Source organism: Dipteris shenzhenensis, chromosome 25, assembly GCF_047967505.1.
Source record: "Dipteris shenzhenensis isolate YYH24624 ecotype China chromosome 25, Dip_SZ_1.0, whole genome shotgun sequence".
NCBI lineage: Eukaryota > Viridiplantae > Streptophyta > Polypodiopsida > Gleicheniales > Dipteridaceae > Dipteris > Dipteris shenzhenensis.
Genome location: NC_141620.1, coordinates 4,884,570 through 4,908,266, shown reverse-complemented (window position 1 = coordinate 4,908,266; position 23,697 = coordinate 4,884,570). Strand labels below are relative to the sequence as shown.

Below are 23,697 nucleotides of genomic sequence, written 5' to 3'. Positions count from 1 at the left end.
AAGACATTTACTTGCTTGCGCTACTTTTATTACAACTACAAAAAAAGATTGGCTGATTTAATGAAACAGATCCCTAGTTCATTGCATCTTTCGGCACTAGTCCCAATAGGCAAAGCCAAATTCTTTGTGCTTTGATATGGCTCAAGCTTATGAATAGTACCAATGGCCCACCCTAGCAAGGTGAGCAAGGGGGATTCCCACACGTTGCTATGGCTCAATCTCCTGCATGATGCCAATAACTCATGGAAGAACAACAATATGAATTTCATTCGCGCGACCTATCGTGAGAGGAGAAGAAGAAGACGAAGAAGAGAGAGAAAGGACAGGAGACAAAGATGGAGGATACAAATAGCAAGACAAGAGCAAGTGCAACTTAGCCCAATCATAAAAATGTGCACAAAAATTCATGAAAATGGAATTTTCTCTTTCAGTAAAGGAGTGAGTAGCCTACCTATAGGTAGGCCCAAAAGACAACAAGGTGAACATTTCTTCCTGATAGCATTCATTTAAGGACAACCTCACCCTTAGATTAGGACAACCTTTAAATCCCCTCTGAAGTTATCCTCCATGATAGCATTCATTTAAGGCCCTTGCACAATCCCCATAGATAGTAGAGAAACTGAAAGCAAATGCTTAGTTTGCCTTTGGCACTTTCTTTGTGCTTTTGAGCCACTGGCTTTGTGCACCCTTGTTAATTGGGTAGGGAAAAAAAAAAAGAAGAGTGCCAAGTTATTAGACCTTGCTGAGAAGGGTACTCCTACTACATGAGGCCCTGGATACAGTGGCGGTGCATCAATTAGCAGTAGAATAATTCGACAGCACCAAAGGAAGTCGTAATTAGCAGGTATTCGCATCACAATTGTAAGTCTCATACAAGGAGCTAAATGACTCTCTTGTGACTCAATTGTTGAAGACTGATGTGCGTTTACTATTGTAGCAATTGGTTCAAATTTCAAATAGCGAATGCTCGGCTAATTCTTGGTATTGCTTGCATCTGTGGTAAGCATTGTAACCTTAAAGAAGTATCCTACTATATATTACACATTAGTCTTTATTTCAGTATAAAGGGGAATCGAAGTTGAAACCTTGTCTGTGTTTCATACAGTGGAAGCCCTTCTGTGCGGCAAGTCTTATTGTTCCTTATGGACAATAACTCTACGTGCTCCACTCATGTGTTTACAACAGAATGCGGAACCTTCCAGAACTTTGGAGTTGCTCCCAGAATTAAGCTCTCATCGAGCTCCACTCAAGTTTGACTCCTAAGTCCACCAAGGTACCTGCAATCTTGTTGTTCTTGTGACTCTTGAACTTTGACGCAAACTTTTCAACCAAGTCACCAATGCATCTGTCCAGCAAAATGCACTTGAACCACCTTGGAAAATCTACCACATCACCACCTCACTGAGTCTATTATACAAACATCTTCAACCAAAAAGGAGAAGGTTGTGCATGTCTTTACCATAGGAATTCCTTCTCTGTGTGTCCGAAAGGCCTTGCACAAGCATTGCGACCAAAGCATGCAGTTGAATTCGACATAATATATGGAGAGAAAACAAACTCTAGTTCTCATTGCTTGCTGTTGCAGTAATCTAGGTACCCCTTTGAAGTATTCACTTCACCATAAACCTCTTAGCTTAAACATTAGTTTGTATTGCCACATGTCACACATTTTGCTGAGATGGCCTTCCACCTCACCCACTGTCATGTGCATGGTGTACCTAGGGTTGGATAACAGGCTAATGTGGATCAAGGGATAGCAAAGCGACAGATGGCTATTTTTAGCCGAGATTGCTATATATAGAGATTGCTTCATATATAGGGCTTTCTTTATATGGAGGGAGCTATTCATAGAGTCATGCTATTTATAGTGAGGTTTCCTTCTATATAGAGGGAGGGCAAGTGCTATTATGGCAGTTCAGTTGAGCGCTCCTCACCTGATAGATGGGGCTTGGCCGAGACTCTAGCCATGTGCATGGTAGATCATAGGTGGCGTATTGAAGGTCTTCTGGACAACAAGTGGTATGGGACACCTGCATTAGATACGGGCCTACGGTTGAGTCAAGCTATAGCACATGTGCTCGCGGGGGTTCAAGAGGAGTGAGATGGTCGCGTGTGATTCTGGTTGGATTGAGGACGAGTTTCTAGGTTAGTGATAGGGTTAGATCTTGCTAGGTCGTGTCATTTGGTATAGCAAAGGGCTGGATGGCTTTTTTTAGCTGAGATTGCTATAAATAGAGATTGCTTCATATATAGTGCTTACTTTATATGGAGGGAGCTATTCATAGTATCATACTATTTATAGTGAGGTTTCCTTTTATATAGAAGGAGGGCTAGTGCTATTGTGGCAGCTCAATTGACGGATGGGGCTTGGGCCCTGGCTAGGACTCTAGCCATCTGTATGGAGGTGTATCAAGGGTCTTCTGGACAGGCTCAAGTGGTATGGGACACCTGGGTTAGAAATGGGCCTATGGTGAGTCGAGTTGTAGCCCATGCACTTAGGGTTGGTCGGAGGATCGAGATGCCTGCACATGATTCAGGTTGGATTGAGGACGAGTGCCTAGGTTAGTGTTAGGGTTTATGCCTGCGGGTTCGTGCCATTTGGTATCAGAGCCACTCTATGACAGATTACTCGATTGCAAGATATGCAGGTATTAAGAACTTCAAATACACTCCAAGAGCCACTTCTGCAAGTTTGAAATTTCGCTTATGTGTGGGATGCATATGTGGAGCGATGATAGCTAACAATTGAGGATGGATTTTGGGATAGGTACGCTCGGCCAAAAGGTAAGAGCGCCATTTTTTGGGGTTTTCTTATTGTTCTTCCTGGGAAGAAAGCGATGTAATTTCAGCAAGGGGCGGCTAGTTCAGGGTTTGGTCTAGAGGAGGAAATAACATTTGAGTTCAAATAGCAATCAGGATTTTAGGGTTGCTACGTAGGGATTCATAGTTAATGAATCAAGAATTACTTGTTCAGCATGAAAGACCATCTAGAACGCTGTTGAGAGGGAGCTGTAGTAGGCAAGTGTGACGATCTCAAGATTCTTTCCGAGATTGTGGCTATGTGGTTCATGGTACGTAGACTTGTCTTAAACTGGGTTGATTATCTTCCTTGGGTGCAGCAAAAATAAGGCACTAGGACTCATGAATGGGGGGCGCTTGCTTTTTGTTATGCTTAAAAAATAAAAGCCCAAGCCGATTTCTAAAAAAAGAAGGGATTTAGGAGGTTCTGGAATAGTAGAGCCATAATCGCTCTAGACTAATTTTGAAAGGGCCTCCTAGAAGAAGAGCAAAATTGTTTGCTTTTGAAGCGCTTTCCTCGATTGTGCCTTATTTAAGACACCGTGAGACACTCATACGCTCATGCATACCACAGCCCAGCCTGCTCATGCTCCCCTTTCCAATGATCCTACTTGGAATTGATGAATCGTAAACCCTTTTTACCCTCAGATTCCCATGCAGCCATCACCTCCTCTCTTCCAGTAAATGGGCTCCTACGTACGTGGTGGGCAGAGTTGGCAGTTTGCAGTTTGCCATCTCTTTTAGTTGTGGGTATTTAGCGATTGAACACCACTACAGCAATAAGACATCTTCTCTTGATTATTGAGCTTGAGGACGAAGTTACATCCAAGATTGTACCCCGTCGTGCCGAGTGCTACTTAGGAGATGGATTCCCTCAAGGATGAGCTTTGGGAAGCTCTTCACTTTTATGAGAACCCGTAGTACCAAAAGTATATTGCAGAAGGCTCGTGTTGTTCTAAATGTAGACAGCATGTTCTAGACTCTTTGTATCACTTCTGAGTTATTGAGAAGCGATGAATAGTCTAGGATCCTAAGTTTTTGGCTATCACCCAATGTTTTTTGGCTCGACTGAATCTTTGAACCACTTTTGGTTCATCACTTTCTCCAATTATTATGCCTTGTGTACAGAATTGTCTTGTTATTAAATTGACCATATTTTGGTTGGTTTGGTTTCTGATTTGTAACTAAGTTGGCATTTAGTTTGATACTTTTTTTGAATTATATAACATGTACTTTTTTTTCATATATCTTGAAGGTTTTAGATATATGGTACATTGATTATGCTTGAGTATTTGTTACATATGTTTTATGAAACCAGAATTAACAAGATAGTTGGATATCCCTTCCTAGAATTTTGATGGATAGATTCTTGTTTGGTATATATTTGGAATTTGATCTTGATGTGATTGTGAACTTTGATATTCTTTGAGTTACCCTTTGGACATTTGAAGGTTCTCGTTGATTAGACTAGGATGAGTGTTGTTTGGATACCTTCTTTGAGTCATGTCAAAAGGGGAGGTCATTGAGATTCTCACTTTTTTAGACTGAGGTCATGGATAGACAGGTTTCAAGAGTCTTTAAGGGATAGTACTTGCTTGTTTTCTCATAGACCTAATTGGTATGGGTATTGTGCCACAAGGGGTGATATAATCACATCAAGAAAAGGATTGAGAACGGCTTAGCCACCCTGACTCAGGTCTGAGTTGAAGAGGGGTTGGCTACCCTAATTCACTCTTACTATCCACCGAGATTTTTTATTTGCAATATATCTTGGTGATATGGGACACTAAGGTATGTCACATCGAAGATTCTCTCCCAAGGGCCACTGGGGTGAAGCACAAGTAGGATGAATTGAATTGGGGGGCACGGTGACTAGACACTTTACAAGGGCTGACTTAGATTCTTCTTTACCCTGAACGACACCATGTAACATTGGGTTGAACCCTTGAGCTCCTTAGTAGACACAATCTTAGGGGGGCTACCACATCTATTATGATGATGGTTTGCCAGTGCCTTGATTGGGACATAAAGTTCCAAGATTAGAGATCCTAAGTATCGGCGGATGATCCCGTGATAGGCACGACTTTATTGTGCACAAGTTTTCTACAAGATATCCAATAATGGATCTTGTTTTGAGAGATCTCGGATTGCATATTTCCATTATCTCTGGATCACATAGGCTGTTATTCCTAAGATAGATTTTGACTATATGCATGTCAGAAGGGTACCATTGACTAAATATGGCTAACTGAATTTTTATTGATTATCCTCAAGTATGGGCAATCATAGGATGGATCATGGGACCATATCTTTGATCAAGATTTTGCTCATTGATAGCTACATGAAGATTCTTCCATCACATGTAAAAAACTCATGGTATACCAATTTTTCCTGATTGTTCTCTCTAGGTGTTCGAGCTTGGACACGCATTATTTTTCATAGATTGAGATTTTTCTTTTTTTGAAGCAAGATAATTGGACGGATGGATCCTTGATAGTTCTGTGATGGGAATATTCCAAGTATTTCAACCCCAGAATTGTTAGTTACTAGATTTTCTTTATGAATACCAAGTAATTTAGGAATTAGGATTGACAAAAATTGCAACCAAAAAATTGACCTCGAGGAGTTCAATTGATGGGGTTGTTAGAACAACGATTCCCTTATACCAACCCCAGATTTTGGATTCAAGGTATTCAGCACGATGAAGAGTTTTCTGCGAATACCAAGGCAGAAGGGGTTGATAGCTGCTGCTCCCCGCTCCCTCCTGCTGCCCTCCTCGCTGCTCCCCCCCTCCCCTCCTTGCTGCTTCCTCCCTCCCCCCTACCCTCGACTCCCCTCCTTCTCTTCTGCTGCTGCAGCCCCCCCTGTGCGCTGCCTCCTCCCCCTTGCATGCTGCCACCCCCTTGTGTGCTACCTCCTCCCCTCTGTGCGTTGCCTCCTCCCTGCGTGCTGCCTCCTCCCTCCCCTCCCCCTTTTGCTCCCCCCTGCGCTGCTGTAGCACCCCCCTCGTTGCCTCCCCCTTGCGTGCTACCTCCCCCCCTCTGTGTGCTACCTCCCCCCTACGCGCTACCTCCTCCCTCCCCTTCCCCTTGCCTGCTGCTCCCCCCTGTGCTGCTTCTCCCCCCTGCGCTGCTTTAGCCCCCCCTCGCTGCTGCCAGCCCCTCCCCCTCCCTCTCCTCCACTCCTCCTCTCCTCTTTCCTCCCCTCCTCTTCCTTCTTCCTCTCCCCTTGCTGCCCCCTCTTCTTCCTCTCCTCTACTTGCTGACTCCTCCTCTCCTTGCTCATTCCTCTCTCTCTCTCCTTCCTTTCACCCTCTCCCCTCATCTGGAGTACCCCTATTTTTGTTAGGGGTCTCTTGGGCTTTAGGAAAGCGGACGGAGTTCTTTTTTTGGTTTTGAATCGGCCTTTACCACCTCGATTGATGAATGGGTTCCCATTCAGTCAATCCGTTACCGCCCACACCGGCCGCGAGAACCGTCACTTTCTCAAAAGATGAGCTGCAGCAGCTGCAAAAGGATTTGGAGCATGAGTGTTCCACTACTCTCTTCACATGCATCAATGGCTCCCACCCCTCCAGGTCACAAGCTAGAGATTGGATGCTTGCCGCACTTCCCCAGGAGCTCGCCCCCCACCTTAAGGATGTTCATTTGTTGGGACGAGGTTTCTTTCAGGTGTGCTTAGATTCCCGGGACGTCACGAGAGACCTACTACAGGCCGGTTTTCTTTTTCTAGGCTTCAGGAGGATTTTTTTGTTTCCCTTTCAACTGGGCTTTGACCCAGTTGAAGAGGACAAGCAGGGAGTTTATGTTTTCATTAGATTCCCTGGTCTTCCCTCAGTTTATCACCGGCTACTTTCAGTTATTGGCGAGAGGTTTGGTGTGGTAGCAGAGATCCCCCCTCTTCCTGGCGAACCCTCTTCGGCTACTGAGGCGGTCAGGATGGATGGGGTACCTAGGGTTAGGGTCATTGTCAAGGACCCCAATATTTTAGATGACCACATCATGCTACAGCGACCCGATGGGTCCTTCTTTCGCCAAAGATTTGAGGTTGCAGGTCGGCAAGACCAATACAGGATTTGCAGATCCTCGGGGCACTTCGCTAGAGATTGCCCAAAGAAGAAAAAGAGGCCCAGACAGAGAGCTGGAGCAGGACCTACTGCTCCACAGGCACCGCCTCAAACACAGGCTCCCCCCCCTCCTAGGGCTACCTAAGTCCCTCCTACACCTCGCACCTTCTCTAGCCCACGGTGGGTTCCGACTGTGGTTAGACCCTCTACTTCAAATCACACATCCACCGCTTCGAAGGCTACCCCCTTCTCTAGCCCACGGTGGGTTCCGGCTGCGGTTAGACCCTCTACTTCAAATCACACATCCACCGCTTCGAAGGCTACCCCCTTGGAGCCTCGGGAGGAGACTAGTGTTCAGGAGCCTTGTTCAGCCCCATCCCTAGATCAGGCTGTACCTTCCTCAGCAGCCCAGGTTGTTGGCACTTCGTTCGCAGTACTTCTTGATCAGGATCCAGTACAGGTGCCTCCTTCTTTGGATAGAGGGAAGGGGGTCTTACATTCTATCCCTGCGTCAGTAGGATTCCTTCGTACACCCTTCCCAAGACTGGCTCAGTGGAACTCCTTTTCCGCTTTGGAGGACCTCTCTGAACTCCCAAATGATGATTTTGTACCTTCTACTTTCGGAGAGCTAGTTATCGGCATCCCTTGTGAGAGATCCTTCTCTCTTTCACCTGTGGACTTTCCTCCCCTTGGACCTCGTGTGTATGGTAGGAGGTCAGCTCCGGCGGAGGGTTCTTTTTTTGCTCTTTTTTTGCCACCAGGTCGGGTAAGGTATTCCAACAGGCCTCCTCCCGCCGATGAGGATAGCCAGTTGAAATATACAGGGATTGGGTGGCATCCCTCATCGCCGTCGCAGATAGTTGATCAGGAATCAGCTCCATCTAGGTGTTTCAGGTGGTTCCCTAGACATTCTTTTTCTTTAGGAACACAAATTGGATGTCAGAGATTGCTCCAAGTCAGGTAAGCTGCTTTCAGGCTGGACTTTTTGGCTTCCTGCCTTGGGAACTAGAGGAGGTACATGCATATTTGTTTCAGATTCTATTCTCCCTATGATCATTGGACATGGCATCATAACCCCCTCCAAGGCCCAATGGGTTTTACTTCTGATTGACGGACGTAAGGTTGGTTTCCTCAACCTCTATGCCCCGAACAACAGAGGGGACCATGTTATGTTCTGGAAAGAGTTTCTCTCGTGGGCTGACATTGCAGATTCGTGGATTATTGGAGGTGACTTCAACATGGTTGAGGCACCTTCTTATAAGCAAGGGGGCAGAGAGGGTGGTATTCATTCCCTCGAGAGAGCAGCTTGGGATGCCTTCTTATTCAGGTTCAGTGGTAGAGATGTTTGGTCAGATGATGCATTTCATATTCAGTCTCAGTCACTTTTGTTTTCATGGTCGAACCATAGGGTGCATATGCCTATCCATGCTCGGATTGATAGATTCCATGTGGATGATTAGGCTCTTGATAGAGGGGGGACAGTTTGCATTGCACCTGGTGTTTCCACTTTTGACCATTTTGTAGTAGTTCTGTCCATCTTAGAGGCCCATTTGAGAGGACGGTCTCACAATATCAGGATCCCCGATGCCTTTTACACAGATGAGACTCTCACAGAGGCAGTCTTGGAGATTTGGGTTTCTCACATGCAGGGGGGTGGCCGGTCCTTCACATGTGGCCACAGCACTTTCCAGTATCAGTGACTTTTATCACTCCATTGCTAGTGCTCGGCGAGGTGAGGTACTCAGGCGGGAGGTTGGTACGGCACCGGCAGTTGGCAGCCTTGCAGCGGGAGGAGCAGAGACGACCATCAGATGCTTGGATACAGGAGCGCCTTGCTACGGCAAGGGCTCACTTGCAGACATTGCTTGATCAGAGAGCAGAGTATGCCTTCCATGCATGGGAGTCATTTTGGATACAGATGGGAGGGAGAGTCAATAAACACTTTTCCTCTACACTTGGTCCCATACATAGTAGAGAGAGGGTCAGGCAGCTTATTGACTCTGACGGCGTTTTGCAGTCTCATAATACAGTCTTGCACTTAGCGATAGCTTTCTATGCCTCCCTCCTTTCCGCAGATCCTGACACACAGGTCAGAGATGTGGCTAGAGAGGAAGTTTGGTAGAGTTTACCTGTGTTGGTCTCACTAGAGATGATATGCTTACTTGATGCACGCTTTACTAACACAGAATTCAAGTCTGCCCTCTCCGCCCTTCATAAGGGGAAATGCCCTGGTTCCCATGGTATTACTCCTTCTTTCTTTATAGCCTTTTAGGATATGATAGGTGATCCTATTACTTCAGCCCTGCAGGGCATTTGGGACTCGGGTGAGATGCCTGACTCACTGACCGAGGGACTCATACACCTTATCCCGAAAGGTGGCAACATGAATTTTGTATCCCATTGGAGACCCATCACTCTGTTGGGCACTTTATATAAAATCCTTGCCAGGGCGATCAGCATTCGATTGCAACCCCTTCTTCCAGACCTCATCCATGATACTCAGACATGCTTTGTGCATGGCAAGAGCATATTTGACAATATCTTTTCCTTTTGGGAAGCCAGTGAGTGGGCTATGCAGGAGCGGGCAGAGGCTGGCAGTTCTACTCCTGGACTTTGAGAAAGCCTATGGCAGAAACTAGGGAGCTGACCTTGGCTTTTCTTGGATTTAGAGGGGTGTTCTTGTTAGATATATGGGATGCCAGGTAGGGTTGTGTAAACGACCCAAACCAACTCAGGAAACTCCTTCACGTTGATTCAAGCTCACAATCACAGGCGATGGCATCCAATTATCCTCCCAGCCTATCTCATGGATTGCATGCACACAAGATACGTAATTTCTTATTCTTCATGCCTATCCACAAGCCCACAATTCCCTAGATGGTTCCCCCTTGCCACATGTCATCATTTCATACCTTTAGCTTGGTACACCATTTAGCCCTCTCTTGGGGCACAATTAAAACATTTTCCCCTTGGCATTCTTACACATATTAGGTGCACCTAGGCCTGAGCATTCAGAACCACCTAGTCGATGCCAATACACCCTCACCTAGGACCTTGGCAGTTACTTCCCTTGACCATTTTATTTACGCACATAAAATATTACAGAAGTCGGTCATCTAAGGGAAAATGCCCACTGATCTTTCCGAGGTCATGCTATCTCGGCTAGAGCATAACATTCCTTCCCTCTTCAAGCATCAGCATCCTCGATGATGAAATCTGGGAATACTCTCCGTAACTAGTATACAGATTCCCAGGTAGCTTCTGATAGAGGTAGACCATGCCATGCAACCAACACCGTGGGTATCTTCCGATTGCGCACTTGCATTGTTCCTCGGTCTAGGATTCCTGTTGGTTTGCGTCTTGCATTATCCTCTATCTCCTGAAACAAAACAACACCTTCGATTAGTGAGTCACCTGTATGCAAAAATTTCTTTAAACGAGAAACATGAAACACTGGGTGCACCTTAGACCCCTGTGGTAATTCTAATTTATAGGCTACCTTGCCTATTGTTTTTAGAATTCACCATGGCCCACAATATTGAGGTGATAACTTAGCACACTCTCCTACAGTCAACAAAGACTTAGAGTGCGAAGGAACTCTGAGAAAAACTTTCCCTATACTTTGCAAAGATGCGATATGAAAAGTTCATTCTTGGCCCTGAAGTGGACTTTCCCTTAGGTGCTTGAGTACGTGAGCAACCACGAGTAACAACCCTCAGACCCATGGTAGCAGAACCTCTTGCACATGTTGATAGTCCAATGTCAGGTGACTATAATAGTCATTAGGGGAGATTTGGGGTCTCCAATTAGTGTTTACTAATTTCAAGGGATTAGATAGGGATTTGAGGTGTACCAATGAGAGTGTTCCTTTGTGCAGGGCAGTGGTACATTGAGGTGTACAAAAGGACATGTTGTGCATTTATGGGTGGGGAGATGTCTCACCCATGTTCTAGACCCATGGTCCTCACTCCCAGCCATTGACCTAGTCTCCAATCCAAGGGTCACATTCAAATTTATGGTAGATCACTCCCAACCATTAGATCAAGGGGTAGATCCAAGGGAGGGGATGAGAGGATAATGTGCTTCAATTGAGGACATAGATCAAGGGGTAGATCCAAGGGAGGGGTAGATCCAAGGGAGAGGATGAGAGGAAAATGTGCTTCAACCTAGGCCATAGAACAAGGGGTGGATCCAAGGGAGGCGATGAGAGAAAAAAGTGCTACAATCTAAGCCATAGATCAGGGGATGGATCCAAGAGAGGGGATGAGTGCAAAAGGTGCTTCAATATGGGCCATAAATCAAGCATGGATCCAAGGGAGGAGGTGAGAGAAAATGGTGCTTCAATCCGGCCATCCAATATGATGCTTCAATCTAGTCCATCCATCTTCATCTTTTGATCTCCACCCTCCATGACATGCCTCAATCCTAGCCCTTCATGAAGCATCTCCATCTCCACCATAGATCTTGAATAGATCTAATGGCCTACAATGAAGCACCTTATCCCTCTTTATTAGGCCTTCCCCTTGTCAGATTTAGAGGCCACTAAGGAATACGAGCTAGCTAGCACTCCTTCTATGACTAATCGGAGGCATCCTTGTCCTTGATCCCATCATCACTCCCACCACCCCTTAGAGCCTTCTTTGTCACCTTCTTCCTCCTCAATATCCTCGCCATGTTCCTCCTCTATACCCCCAGGAGCGTGTAAATGAGGGACAACATGTATCAATGTATGAAAAATCAAATCTTTATTTACAACATTGACATTTTTAAAGTACTTTAAATACCTCTGCAAGGGATAGGGCATGTTATTCAAATGTATGAATCTCCAATGGATGCACCACTTGCACAAGCCTCAATCTCACCTACTTTGAGTCCCATGCAAAGTATCATGCCTGTTGGATCTCATTTGTATGGTGAGGATCCCATTTTCCCTTGTTTTCCTCCATGCGTGACACATGAGGATCAAAAAAGATGCATCAGGGTGTGTATAATGTTATTAAAATTGCAAGTCCCCCATGGATGTGTCACTTTCTACTCACCTCAATATCACCTACTTTGAAGCCCGTGCAAAGTATTGTCCATCAAATCTCATTTGCACGATCAGGATCTCATTTTTCCTTCTTTTTCACCAAGCATGACAAATGAGGGTCAAAAAAGACATGTCGAGGTCTGTTATTCAAAACTTTGAGTATTTGATGGATGTGGCACTCTGCAAAAGCTGCAATCTCACCTACTTTAAGGCCTGTCCAAAGTATCGTGCCCATAGGATCTCATTTGCAAGGTCAAGATCCCATGTTCCCTTGTTTTTCACCATGCATGACACATGAGGGTACAAAAAGACGCATCTAAGTGTGTTATTTGAACGTGTGAGTCTTTGATACCACTTTGCATGGGACTCGATCTCTCTTACTTTGGGTGCCTTGCAAAGTATCGTGCCCATCAGATCTCATTTGCATGGTCATGATCACTCCATACATGACACACGAGGGTCAAAAAAGACGCATCGGGGTTTTTTATTACAACATATAACAAGCCTTAGATGGGTGTGCCAATTTTCATGGGCCTCAATCCCACCAATAGTGAGGCCCATGTAAAGTATCATGCCCATCAAATCTCTTTTGCATCGTTAGTATCCCATTTTCCCTTGTTTTTCTCCATGTGTGACACATGAGGTAAAAAAAGATGCATTGGGGTGTGTTATTCAAACGTGCGAGTCTCTAGTGAATCACCACTTTTCAGGGGACTCAATATCATCTTGGTGAAAAATGATGGAAAGTGGGATCTTGACCATGCAAATGAGACCTGATGGGAATGATACTTTTCATAGGCCTCAAATTAGGTGATATTGAGTCTCATGCAAAGTGGCACACCCATCGGAGAGTCGCACATTCGAATAACACACCCTAATGCATCTTTTTTGACCCTCATGTGTCATGCATGGTGAAAACAAGGGAAAATGAGATCTTGAACCCAGAAATGAGATCTTATGGTCATGACACTTTGCATGAGCCTCATTGTAGGTGATACTTAGGCTTTTGCAAAGTGATGCACCCCTCGATGCATTTTTTTAATGCTCATGGTCATGCTTGGTGGAAAACAACAAAAACTGGGAACCTAACTATGCAAATGGCATACGATGTGCATGATAATTTTCATAGGACTCATTGTAGTTTTGATATTGAGGCCCGTGCAAACTAGCTCATCCATCGAAGACTAGCAGTTTTGCATAACACACCGTCTGATACGTCTTTTTTAACCCTCATGTGTCATGCTTGGCGGAAAACAAGGAAAAATGGATCCTAACCATGCAAATGATATCCATGGGCACAAGTCTTTGCACGATACTTAAAGTATTGAGAATGAGTCCCATGCAAAGTGGCACATCCATCGGATGCTCGTATGTTCGAATAACACACCCGGATGTATCTTTTTTTACCTCATGTGTCATGCTTGGTGAAAAACATGAAAAATGGGATATTGACCGTGCAAATGAGATATGGTGGGCACAATACTTTGCATGGGATTAAAATTAGGTGATGTTGAGGCTTGTAATAAGTGGTGCACCCATCAAAGACTCGCACATTTGAATAACACACCCTGATGCGTCTTTTTTTACCCTCATTTGTCATGCATGGAGAAAGCCAAGGAAAAATGGGATCCCAACCGTGCAAATGAGATCATATGGGCACAATACTTTGCATTGTGCTCATTGTAGCTGAGATTAAGTCCCATGCAAAGTAACACATATTTGAATAACACACCATGATGCATCTTTTTGATGCTCGTGTCTCATGCATGGAGAAAAACTCAACATAAACAAGGGAAAATCAGATCCTAACCATGCAAATGAGATCCAATGGGCATGATACTTAGTAGAAACATAAAATTAGGTTATATTTAGTCTTGTACAAAGTGGCTCATCCGTCAGAGATTCACACATTTGAATAACACTGTAGATGTGTCATTTTTTTCCCTCATGTGTTGACAATGCATGGTGGAAAACAATGGAAAATTGCCAATGGGAATAATACTTTGCACTGGCCTCAAAGTAAGTGACATTGAGGCCCATGAAAAGTGTCACATCCATCAAACAGTCGCATGTTTGAATAACACACTCCGATGCATCCTTTTTTACCCCCATGTTTCATGCTTGGTGAAAAACAAGATTAAAAAATCAGATCCTGACCGTGCAAGTGAGTTCCTATGGACACAAAATTTTGCACAAGCCTCAAATTAGGTGATATTGATTCCCATGAGAAGTGGCACATCCATCAGAGACTCGCATGTTTGAATAATACACCCCGATGCATCTTTTTTTACCCTCATGTGCCATGCATGGAGAAAAACAAGGGGAAATGGGATCCTAATCATGCAAATGAGATCCTATGCGCATGATAATTTTCATGGCCTCAAAGTAGGTAATATTTAGGCCCATTAAAAGTGGTGCATCCATTAGAGACTCGCACATTTGAATAAGACAACCCGTTGCATCTTTTTTTACCCTCATGTGTCACACATGGAGAAAAACAAGGGAAAATCAAATCTTGACCATGCAAATGAGATTCGATGGGCACCATACTTTGCACATGCCTCAAAGTAGGTGATATTGAGGATTTTGCAAAGTGGCGCATCCATCGGGGACTCCTATGTTCGAATAGCACACCTTGATGCATCTTTTTTTACCGTCATCTATCATGCATGGAGAAAACAAGGGAAATGGGATTCTAACCATGCGAATGAGATACGATGCGCATGATAATTTCAATGGGTCTCAAAGTAGATGATATTTATGTGCATACAAAGTGGCATACCCATCGGATACTCGAATGTTCGAATAGCACACCTTGATGCGTCTATTTTGACCCTCATGCTTCATGCTTGGTGAAAAACAAGGGAAAATGGAATCCTGTCCATGAAAATGAGATCCAATGGACATGATACATTGCACAGGCCTAAAAGTATATTAAAGTGATCCTTGTTCAAAGTCACACATCCATTGGAGACTCGCATGTTAGAATAAGACACCCTAAATCTTTTTTGAATGTCATCTATCACACATGGAGAAAAACAAGTGAAAATGGGATCCTAACCTTGCAAATGAGATCTAATGGGCCTGATATTTTGTATGGGCCTTAAAATGGGTGAGGCCTGCACAAAGATGCACACCCATCAGAGGCTCACATCTTTTTTGACCTTGGTGTCATGCATTGTGAAAAACAAGGGAGAATGGGATCTTGACCCTACAAATGAGATTGGCTAGGCATGATACTTTGCACAAGCCTCAAAACAGGTAATATTTAGGCCAATGTAGAGTGGAGCATAAATTAGAGTGTTTCACATTCGAATAACACACCCCGAAGCATCTTTTTCGACCCTCATGTGTCATGCTTCATGGAAAAAAAGGGAAAATGGGATGCTGACCATACAAATGGGATCTAATGGGCATGATACTATGCACATGCCTAAAAGTAGATGATATTTAGGCCCATACAAAGTGTGCATCCATTTTAAATTCGAATGAAACACCCCGATATGCCTTTTTTGACCCTCATGTGTCATGCATGTGTTCAAATAAAACACCCCAATGCATCTTTTTTTGACCCTCATGTGTCATGCTTGGTGAAAAATAGTGAAAATTGGGATCCCGACCATCAAAATGAGATTTTGTGAGCACGACACTTTCCACAAGACTCAAAGTAGGTGATATTTATTCATGGGAAAAGTTTTGCATCCTTTAGAGGCTCCTACGTCTTTTTTGACCCTCGTGTGTCATGCTTGGTGAAAAGCAAGAAAAAATGGGATTTTTACCGTGTGCAATTGAGATATGATGGGAGCAATACTTTGCATGGGCCTCAGACTAGGTGATATTGAGTCTTGCAAAAGGCGGTGCATCCATCAAAGACTTGCACATTCGAATAACACACCCCAATGCACCATCTTTTACCCTTATGCTTCATGCAAGGTGGTGAAAAACTAGGGAAATCGGGATCTTGACCATGAAAATGAGATCCAATGGGCACAATAACTTACATGGGTATCAAAGTAGGTGATATTGATGCCTTTTCAAAGTGATCCATCAAAGACTTGCATGCTCGAATAAGAAACCTTGATGCCTCTTTTTTGACCCTCATCAGCACGCATGGAGAAAAATAAGGAAAAATGGGATCCTGACTATGCAAATGATATTAACTAGACATGATAGCTTTCATGGGCCTTAGAGTAGGTTATATTGAGGCTTTACAAAGTGGCACACCCATTGGAGACTCACACGTTTGAATAACACACCCCGATGCATCTTTTTTAACCCTCATGTGTCATGCCTAGTGCAAAACAAGGGGAAATGGGATCTTGATCATACAAATAAAATCTAGTGGGCATGATACCTTAGAAAAGACAAAAAGAGGATGATATTGAGGCTTGCATAGAGTGGCACATCCATCAAAGGCACACATATTTGAATAACACACCCCGGTGCATCTTTTTTGACCCTCATATGTCATGCTTGATGAAAAACAAGGGAAAATGAAATCATGACCATGAAAATGAGATTTGATGGACATGATACTTTAAATGGGCCTCAAATAAGGTGATATTGAGGCCCTTGCATAGTGGCACATCCATAGGAGACTTGCACGATCAAATAACACACCTCGATGTGTCTTTTTTGACCCTCATGTGTCATGCTTTGTGTGAAAAACAAGGGGAAATGGGATCTTACGCGTGAAAATGAGATCCAATGGGCATGATACTTTTCATGTGTCTCAAAGTAGGTGAGATTAAGGCCCATGCAAAGTGGCACACCATTAGAGACTCGTAGGTTTGAATAACAAACCCCGATGAATCTTTTTTTACCCTCATGTTCCTGCTTGGTGAAAAACAAGGAAAAATGGTATCAGGGATTTGCGGCAGTATTAAAATATTTCAAATTATTGTACCAATTGTATCCAATGGGCATAATAATTCACTACTAGACCACTTTAAAATGCCCATGGGTTAATTAAAAAACGTTCAAATGTCATGCCACTTGGAAGTTATGTTAAATCATTTAGATGGTATTAGAAATGTATTGTTTCCATGTTGGAACTTGGAAAGCATTAAAATGGCTTGCAACCTATAAGGGCTTCTATAAGTGATGCTAGCTACTACAGTAGTGTGTTTGAAATACTGACATCTGTCAATAGAGCATAATGTTGCAGATGATCATGGTGCAGATAGATGCTTACTGAAGAGAGAGAAGAACATGGGAAAAGGCGATCTACCATCCCACGCCTATTTTAATAGGCAAACTACCACGTTCATAATCATCCAATTACGTCGAGAGGGGCAAGACAGTTAGATGATTTCTCTCTCTTGAGGTCTAGCAAGCTTGCATGAAGTACTCACATGTTGGAAGTTAGGACTAAAATGCTACAATGAGTTCAAAAGTTTTTTATGATTATGAAAGATATTGAATTAATTGTAATCCCTAATTTGGTAGAACTCGATGGCTCCAGAGAGGATCGGAGGATCAACAATAGCACACAACTACATTACATGTTAGTTGGCAACCGTTGGAGATGTGATGTCAAGAATTTTGAGGCTCAGCGGCAGCTAGATGTTATGGCACTTTGTGGGAGATCCCAATAGAACAATGCCACTGTGTAGAGGCAATAGTGCAGAGAGAGTGGCCGCCATCTTGCGAGCATCTACTAATACTGATGTTGAGACAACAGCATAGTCTATAGATGTGGTTGAAGTTGTCACAAATGTGGAGAATAATCTTACGATGCTAGGTGGCACATGGTGGAGATGTGGTGTATGCCATCAAGAATATAGTGGCTCTCGCTCGAGAATGAGGTTACATTTCTTGGTTGATGTGCGTAGGGGAATTGCAAAATGCAAGGGACCAGGAGCTGAGGTCACTATTGCTTCCATTTTGGGTCTATTGACCAATAGTATTGTTTTGTGGCATTGTAAATCTTCTTTTTAATTGAGGATAGTCTTCGAAGTATATGTTGCCATTCATATTTGCATATGGTGAAAATTATTTTGCACTCCGAGTGCTACTGCACATGTTTTGTGAATTGTGTGATAATAACATTGCATTGTTTACAATTCCACTTCATAGTATGACAATTGTGCAACCCATATTTCAACACATCCACATTGATTACTTCAACAATTGGAAAATAATAATTTGATATAATGCGGTAAACATGTGTCGCATTACTTCAATTGCACATGTCTTGTGAATCGTGTGATAATAGCATTGAATTATTTAGAATTCCACTTCATAGTATGACAATCGTGTAGCTATTATTTCAACACATCCACGTTAATTACTTCAACAATTGCACAATAATAATTTGACATAATGCACAAAACATATGTCGCATGATAATAGCATTGCATTATTTACAATTCCACATCAATTACTTCAACCTTTGCACAATAATAATTTGATAAAATGCATTGTTATAAGCATCAACAACATTTGTTATACATTTTAAGTTACAAGATGTTCATATTCGCGTTGGGGAGTTTGCCTCTCCGAAAACATTACTATTACAAAAAAATGAGATGGGCAAAAAATAAAGCCAATAGATGGCAATATCCATATGAAATAGATTACAGTTTTTGACAAGCAAAAATTGAAGCCAACGGTGTGCCAAAAAGGATCATGTAGAAGCTTATCACATAGCAACTCGTGCAGCAACTAGAGGAGGCTGGTGGATGCCTTGATCCCCTAGAAAGATATGTAGGTTGTGTTGATACACTACGATGAAGCATCCGCAGACGATGGTCACTCCCAGGAGCATGCTGGAGATGATCAATAGGATGGCGAGGATGATCGACATTGTGTGTAAGCTACTAAAACAAGTGTTATGCTTTATGAGAATCGATTCAATACTCCATTTAATATAAATTGAATGGAATTCTTTCAATATACCATCGTAAATAAAATTAATGTGAATTGAAAACGAAACAAATATTGATTTAATACACTATTGAGACAACCCGTTAATACAATTCTTGCAAATTGATTACACATGCGAAAAAAACGGATTAATATTATATACCAAGCTGTACACAATATTTTACTCTACTAATCATTTAAATTCTAATAGTATGTAGTCTTGGATCAAAAGAGTACCTTGCTCCGATGCCAAGCATGTCATACAACTCACGTGCCACAAGAGCGATGCACGTCGCACATGTACTTCTCACCTCTAGAGTATTCATAAGGCAAGCAAGGTGAAAGTGATGATCACAAGGGAGAGCGTAATATCTTGTGGCCTTTCAAAGAAATCTTGGCAGATTGGACAACATGGCCCGCCCATGATGATCTATAATTGTGCAGGTATTGTGGACGATTTGTGCACAACGAGGCCAATAAAATTGCGGTTGATTGCTGAGACTATGCCTCCTTGTTTGATATGTTGCAAGGTGGCTTATCTGTCACGCGTCTGTTGGGAATAATTAGCAGCTATCATGCACATCTCCACATATGCATTGTCAATATCAAGCCTCCGGCTCAAGGGGGTCACTCATCATATGTAACCCTATAGAAAACGGGTACATTTTATTCATGAAATTTTTTATAGATAAGGGAATTGAACACACGTGATATAGAGGGTTTAAACATAGTGACCCCCTCGAGGCCTCCGGTTTGAGATAATAGTGCATGCTGTTGATTGTCACATAGTGGCCACTCATTCTCTTGCAGCACCCATTGATGCTCCATAACTGCATCTTGCAGAGTCTCGAGAGGAAATGTGAGGTCTCGCTCAATGCGTGCTCCCTGTTGTCCCTCTCCAACGTCTCTTTGATGGTCTTGAAGAGCTCATCAGTCGTCTCACCGATGGTCCACGTCCAGTGAGGTCACATAAAAACTTGTCAATTGATGTTGGGCTTGAATTGTTCCAAAAAAGAAGCAGCAAATAGTCAAAAGAATATTTACATTAGGGGAGGTTTGATGTATCAAAAGGGCATCATAAGGAATAGATTAAGGAAGAGATTGAGTTAAGAAAAAGTGACCTACTATGGTGACCCAAGGGTATAAGGGACCCCTAGCATTTACTAAGCTAACATGGGTCATCTTGGCCCTTGGATGTAGGATGGATCAAGGGCCTAGGACGTCTTGGATTGGGCCAAGGTTTTTTGTACTTAAAGCCACAGGTGGCTTGGCTTTGTGCTATGTGTATATACAAACACTTTTTGGGCTATGAATTAATATACACGCCTCTTATTTTTTTGGCATTCAATTTCGTTATGCAATGTTTTATCAATGAATGCTTTGTGATGTAAATGTTTTGGAGTTGTAATGTTTTATTTGGAATTGTAATTGTCGGCTTGTATATGATCGTTTAATAATATATGCACTTCAAATTCCAGTCTTTGTCCCTTAACTCATTTAATAATATATAACGAATTACCAATAGCTATAGACGTGCATGAAATCGTGCAAATTAAAATGTTGTTGGCTATAGAATCCCATTGCACAATGTACAAATGGCATTCCTGCAACCACACAACATTTTGTTCAACCACATGCCATTCTATTTTTTTTTTAATTCTACAAACTGTCTATAAGCACGTCTATTAGCACTGTTATAAGCATGTCTTGCTATTGTTTTTAGAATTTCCACAGAGCGTCTATTAGAGCATCTACAAGCATTTCTATATGCATGTCCCTCTATTATATAGACGCACATTCAGACACGGGTCTGTGGACGTGCTAATAGATGCGCCTATCACTTTTTGAAAAATCAATAAATGCATCTATGGATGCATTGTGTTGTGGTGTCAATGGAGAAAAATAAGGAAAAATGGAATCTTGACCATGCAAATGAGATGATACGATGGGCACGATACTTTGCACCTTCCTCAAAGAAGGTGATGTTGAGGCCCATGCAAAGCAATGCATCCATTGGGGACTCGTACATTCGAACAGCACACCTTGTTGTATCTTTGTTGACCATCATGTGTCATGCATGGAGAAAAACAAGAGAAAATGGAATCTTGACCATGCAAATGAGATACAATGGGCATACTACTTTCCATGGGCCTCATAGTAGGTGAGATTGAGGCCAATCAAAAGTTGTGCATCCATGGGAGACTTGGATTTTCAAATAACACACCCCAATGCATCTTTTTTGACCCTCATGTGTCATGCTTGGTGAAGAACAAGGAAAAATGTGATCCTAACCGTGCAAATGAGATCCAATGGGCATATTACTTTTCGTAGTCCACAAAGTCATTGATATTGAGGCCTGTGCAATGTTATGCATGCATCGTAGCCTGCTATTTTCAAATAACACACTTTGATGCATCTTCTTTTATCCCCATGTGTCATGCATGATGAGAAACGAGGGAAAATGGGATCCTAATTGTGCAAATGAGATCCGATGGGCATGATACTTTGCATGGACCTCATAGTAGGTGAGATTGAGGCCCATGGAAAGTTGTGCCTCATAGTAGGTGAGATTGAGGCTTGAGCCAAGTAGCACATCCATTGGAGACTTGCATGTTTGAATAAGTTATAACACACCCCGATGCATCTTTTTTGACCCTAATGTGTCATGCTTTTTTAAAATAAGGGAAAATTAAAACCTTCGTGATTGACATTAATTAAAATCAATCTAAAGGATCATACTCGTAAGGGATACAATCAATCTAGGGGCTCATATTCGTTATAGGTGACTCAAGGAGATGGAAGAAAACCGAAGAATATGATTTTTGTAAGTTTTGAAAGTCAAGAAAGGAAAATACCTTACTATAAAGTAAGCAGGCAATAGTAGGTCCAAGCAAATGTTGTGTGTGAGTAAGCATTCTTTTCTTGCAACTACCTCAACACAAAAACAGATAAGAATTTAGAATATGCAAAAGCAAAAGTCAACAAACAAGGTGAAATTGAAAACATATATATACATATATATAATATACTTTATATAACCACACATAGTGTGGGCGGGGAGGTGGCATGCTTCCTTCTCCAAAGAGTTATAATCCGAGGGAAAAGGCCCTTCCCCATGCATCGAGATTGGAGAGATTGAGTATCGCAAATATGTAAGAGACTGACACATTACCTAAATCTCAATGGGCGTGTTTGTATTCCAAGTTGAACATCCAAATTCATGTACGCACCAAGTATGTCGTCTGCTTCACTTTCTAAAAGGATACAAAAAACACGTTTGAAAAGTAAACAGTATTAAAATATGATATTATTGAACAACAAATGACTAGTCTAGCTTTTATCAAAATTATATACGTAAATTGCTACATGTAGTGTTGGAATGTAAACGACATTTTCGAGCCAAGGTCATAAACATATGTGTCTCTCAATCAAAATCACCAATTCTTGTATGAACTAATCTGTCTCGAGTCTCCACTCTATTCCATGGTTTGATGTACATGTGGAACACTCCAAACTATGCAAGTCTTCCATGCCCCTTGAAATTTACAAGAGGAAAGGGACTTTTTTTTCTCTACATATCTACTTTCTCTTTTGTTTAATCTTTTCTAGAAGATCATGGCTCATGCCAAAAGCCAAAGTTCCCATTGCAAATTATGGGCATCTCAAACAAGATAGCGGAGATCACTTAAAAAGTGGGTTCTTCATAAACAACAATTGATGAGGCTTTAACTACCTGGCGACCCTCTTTTGCAAGTTGTAGCATCCGTATTATAGAGAACAAAGACTTTCCAATCCTAGTAGTACCAAGGATAATGAACCTTGTATAGCCATTCTTCATCTCATCCGCAATAAGCCCCAAAAAGTCATCATATACAATCTGATTCCAAATCAATCCTCGTGTCGAAAAACTATTCTTGAGCAGGGAGGATCACCGTGAGCAAGGAGGATCACTGTGATAGAGAGGAATGCCTTTCTCACAATGTGGAATTCGATGTTGATCCCGTCCGCTTCTCTTTCATTGTCATCAAAAGGGACGCATCTTGGCATTACGAGGAAACAACCTTGGATGTTCTGGTAGCGCACGCATGAGACCTGTATAGATTCTGCTTCAAAAATAGGTTACCATATCATGAAACTGTCAATTTTGACATCCACATTTGCCATATTCCTTATCAGGAAGAACACGGGAGAGATGGTATGACACTGTTTTCTCAAATTCAGAATATTGTTTCTACCTTGCTTCATATCCATGCTCCTCAACAAAGCAGAGAAATGAAGTATGCTTGGATTATGCGGAACCGGTTGGAGGATCAACTTGACAACTTCGACATCAAAATTGGGAGGGAGACTACATGGAATCAGAAGGTGGTTATTGGACATGCTTCATGTAGGATTAGATATTGAGAGTTTCATTGCCAAAAAAGGGGAGCTCCAGATTGACCTGATGCAGGAGGTGATTTGATGGACGTGGCAAGAAGTTTTCTCCATGCACCATCTTTTGCTTATTATATGGAGTTTATCCAATGGCTTTGACGGTAGCGATAGACTCGCCTTCTCAACCTTCGTTCATAGATCCCTTCGAAATCCTCCATGACCAGGACAATGGGAAAAGGGAAGGGCTTAGGGGAGTCTAGTTGTCTCCTAAACCCAGCAAGAAAAAATACCCCTATTTGAGAACAATGTCAATGTACTTAAAGCAAAGATCAATCTACAATGTCAATGTACTTAAAGCAAAAATCAATCTACATCAACAAACCACATTCGTTACATGTGGCTCAAGGAGTGGAAGAAAATCAAAACATCTCTTTAGGCTGCCTACCGTAAAGAAATGTCTTTAAAAATACCTATTTTTCTTTTCTTATCACACATATTCACTAAGGCCTTCCTATGGCAGGCCAATAATTTCAATTGTTTTCTCTCTACACATAAAGCTCTA

General features: G+C 42.5%; 1 protein-coding gene across 1 annotated transcript in view; it reads left to right on the top strand.

Moving 5' to 3' along the window:
* Positions 1–812: 812 nt before the first annotated feature.
* The window catches only part of LOC147885340 (deoxyhypusine hydroxylase-B-like), a 197,124-nt gene continuing 174,239 nt past the window's right edge, over positions 813–23,697 (top strand). Inside the window, exon 1 of the mRNA XM_087396494.1 lies at positions 813–844. The gene's annotated coding sequence lies outside the window, so the exon portion shown is untranslated. The remainder of the gene's footprint in view (positions 845–23,697) is intronic.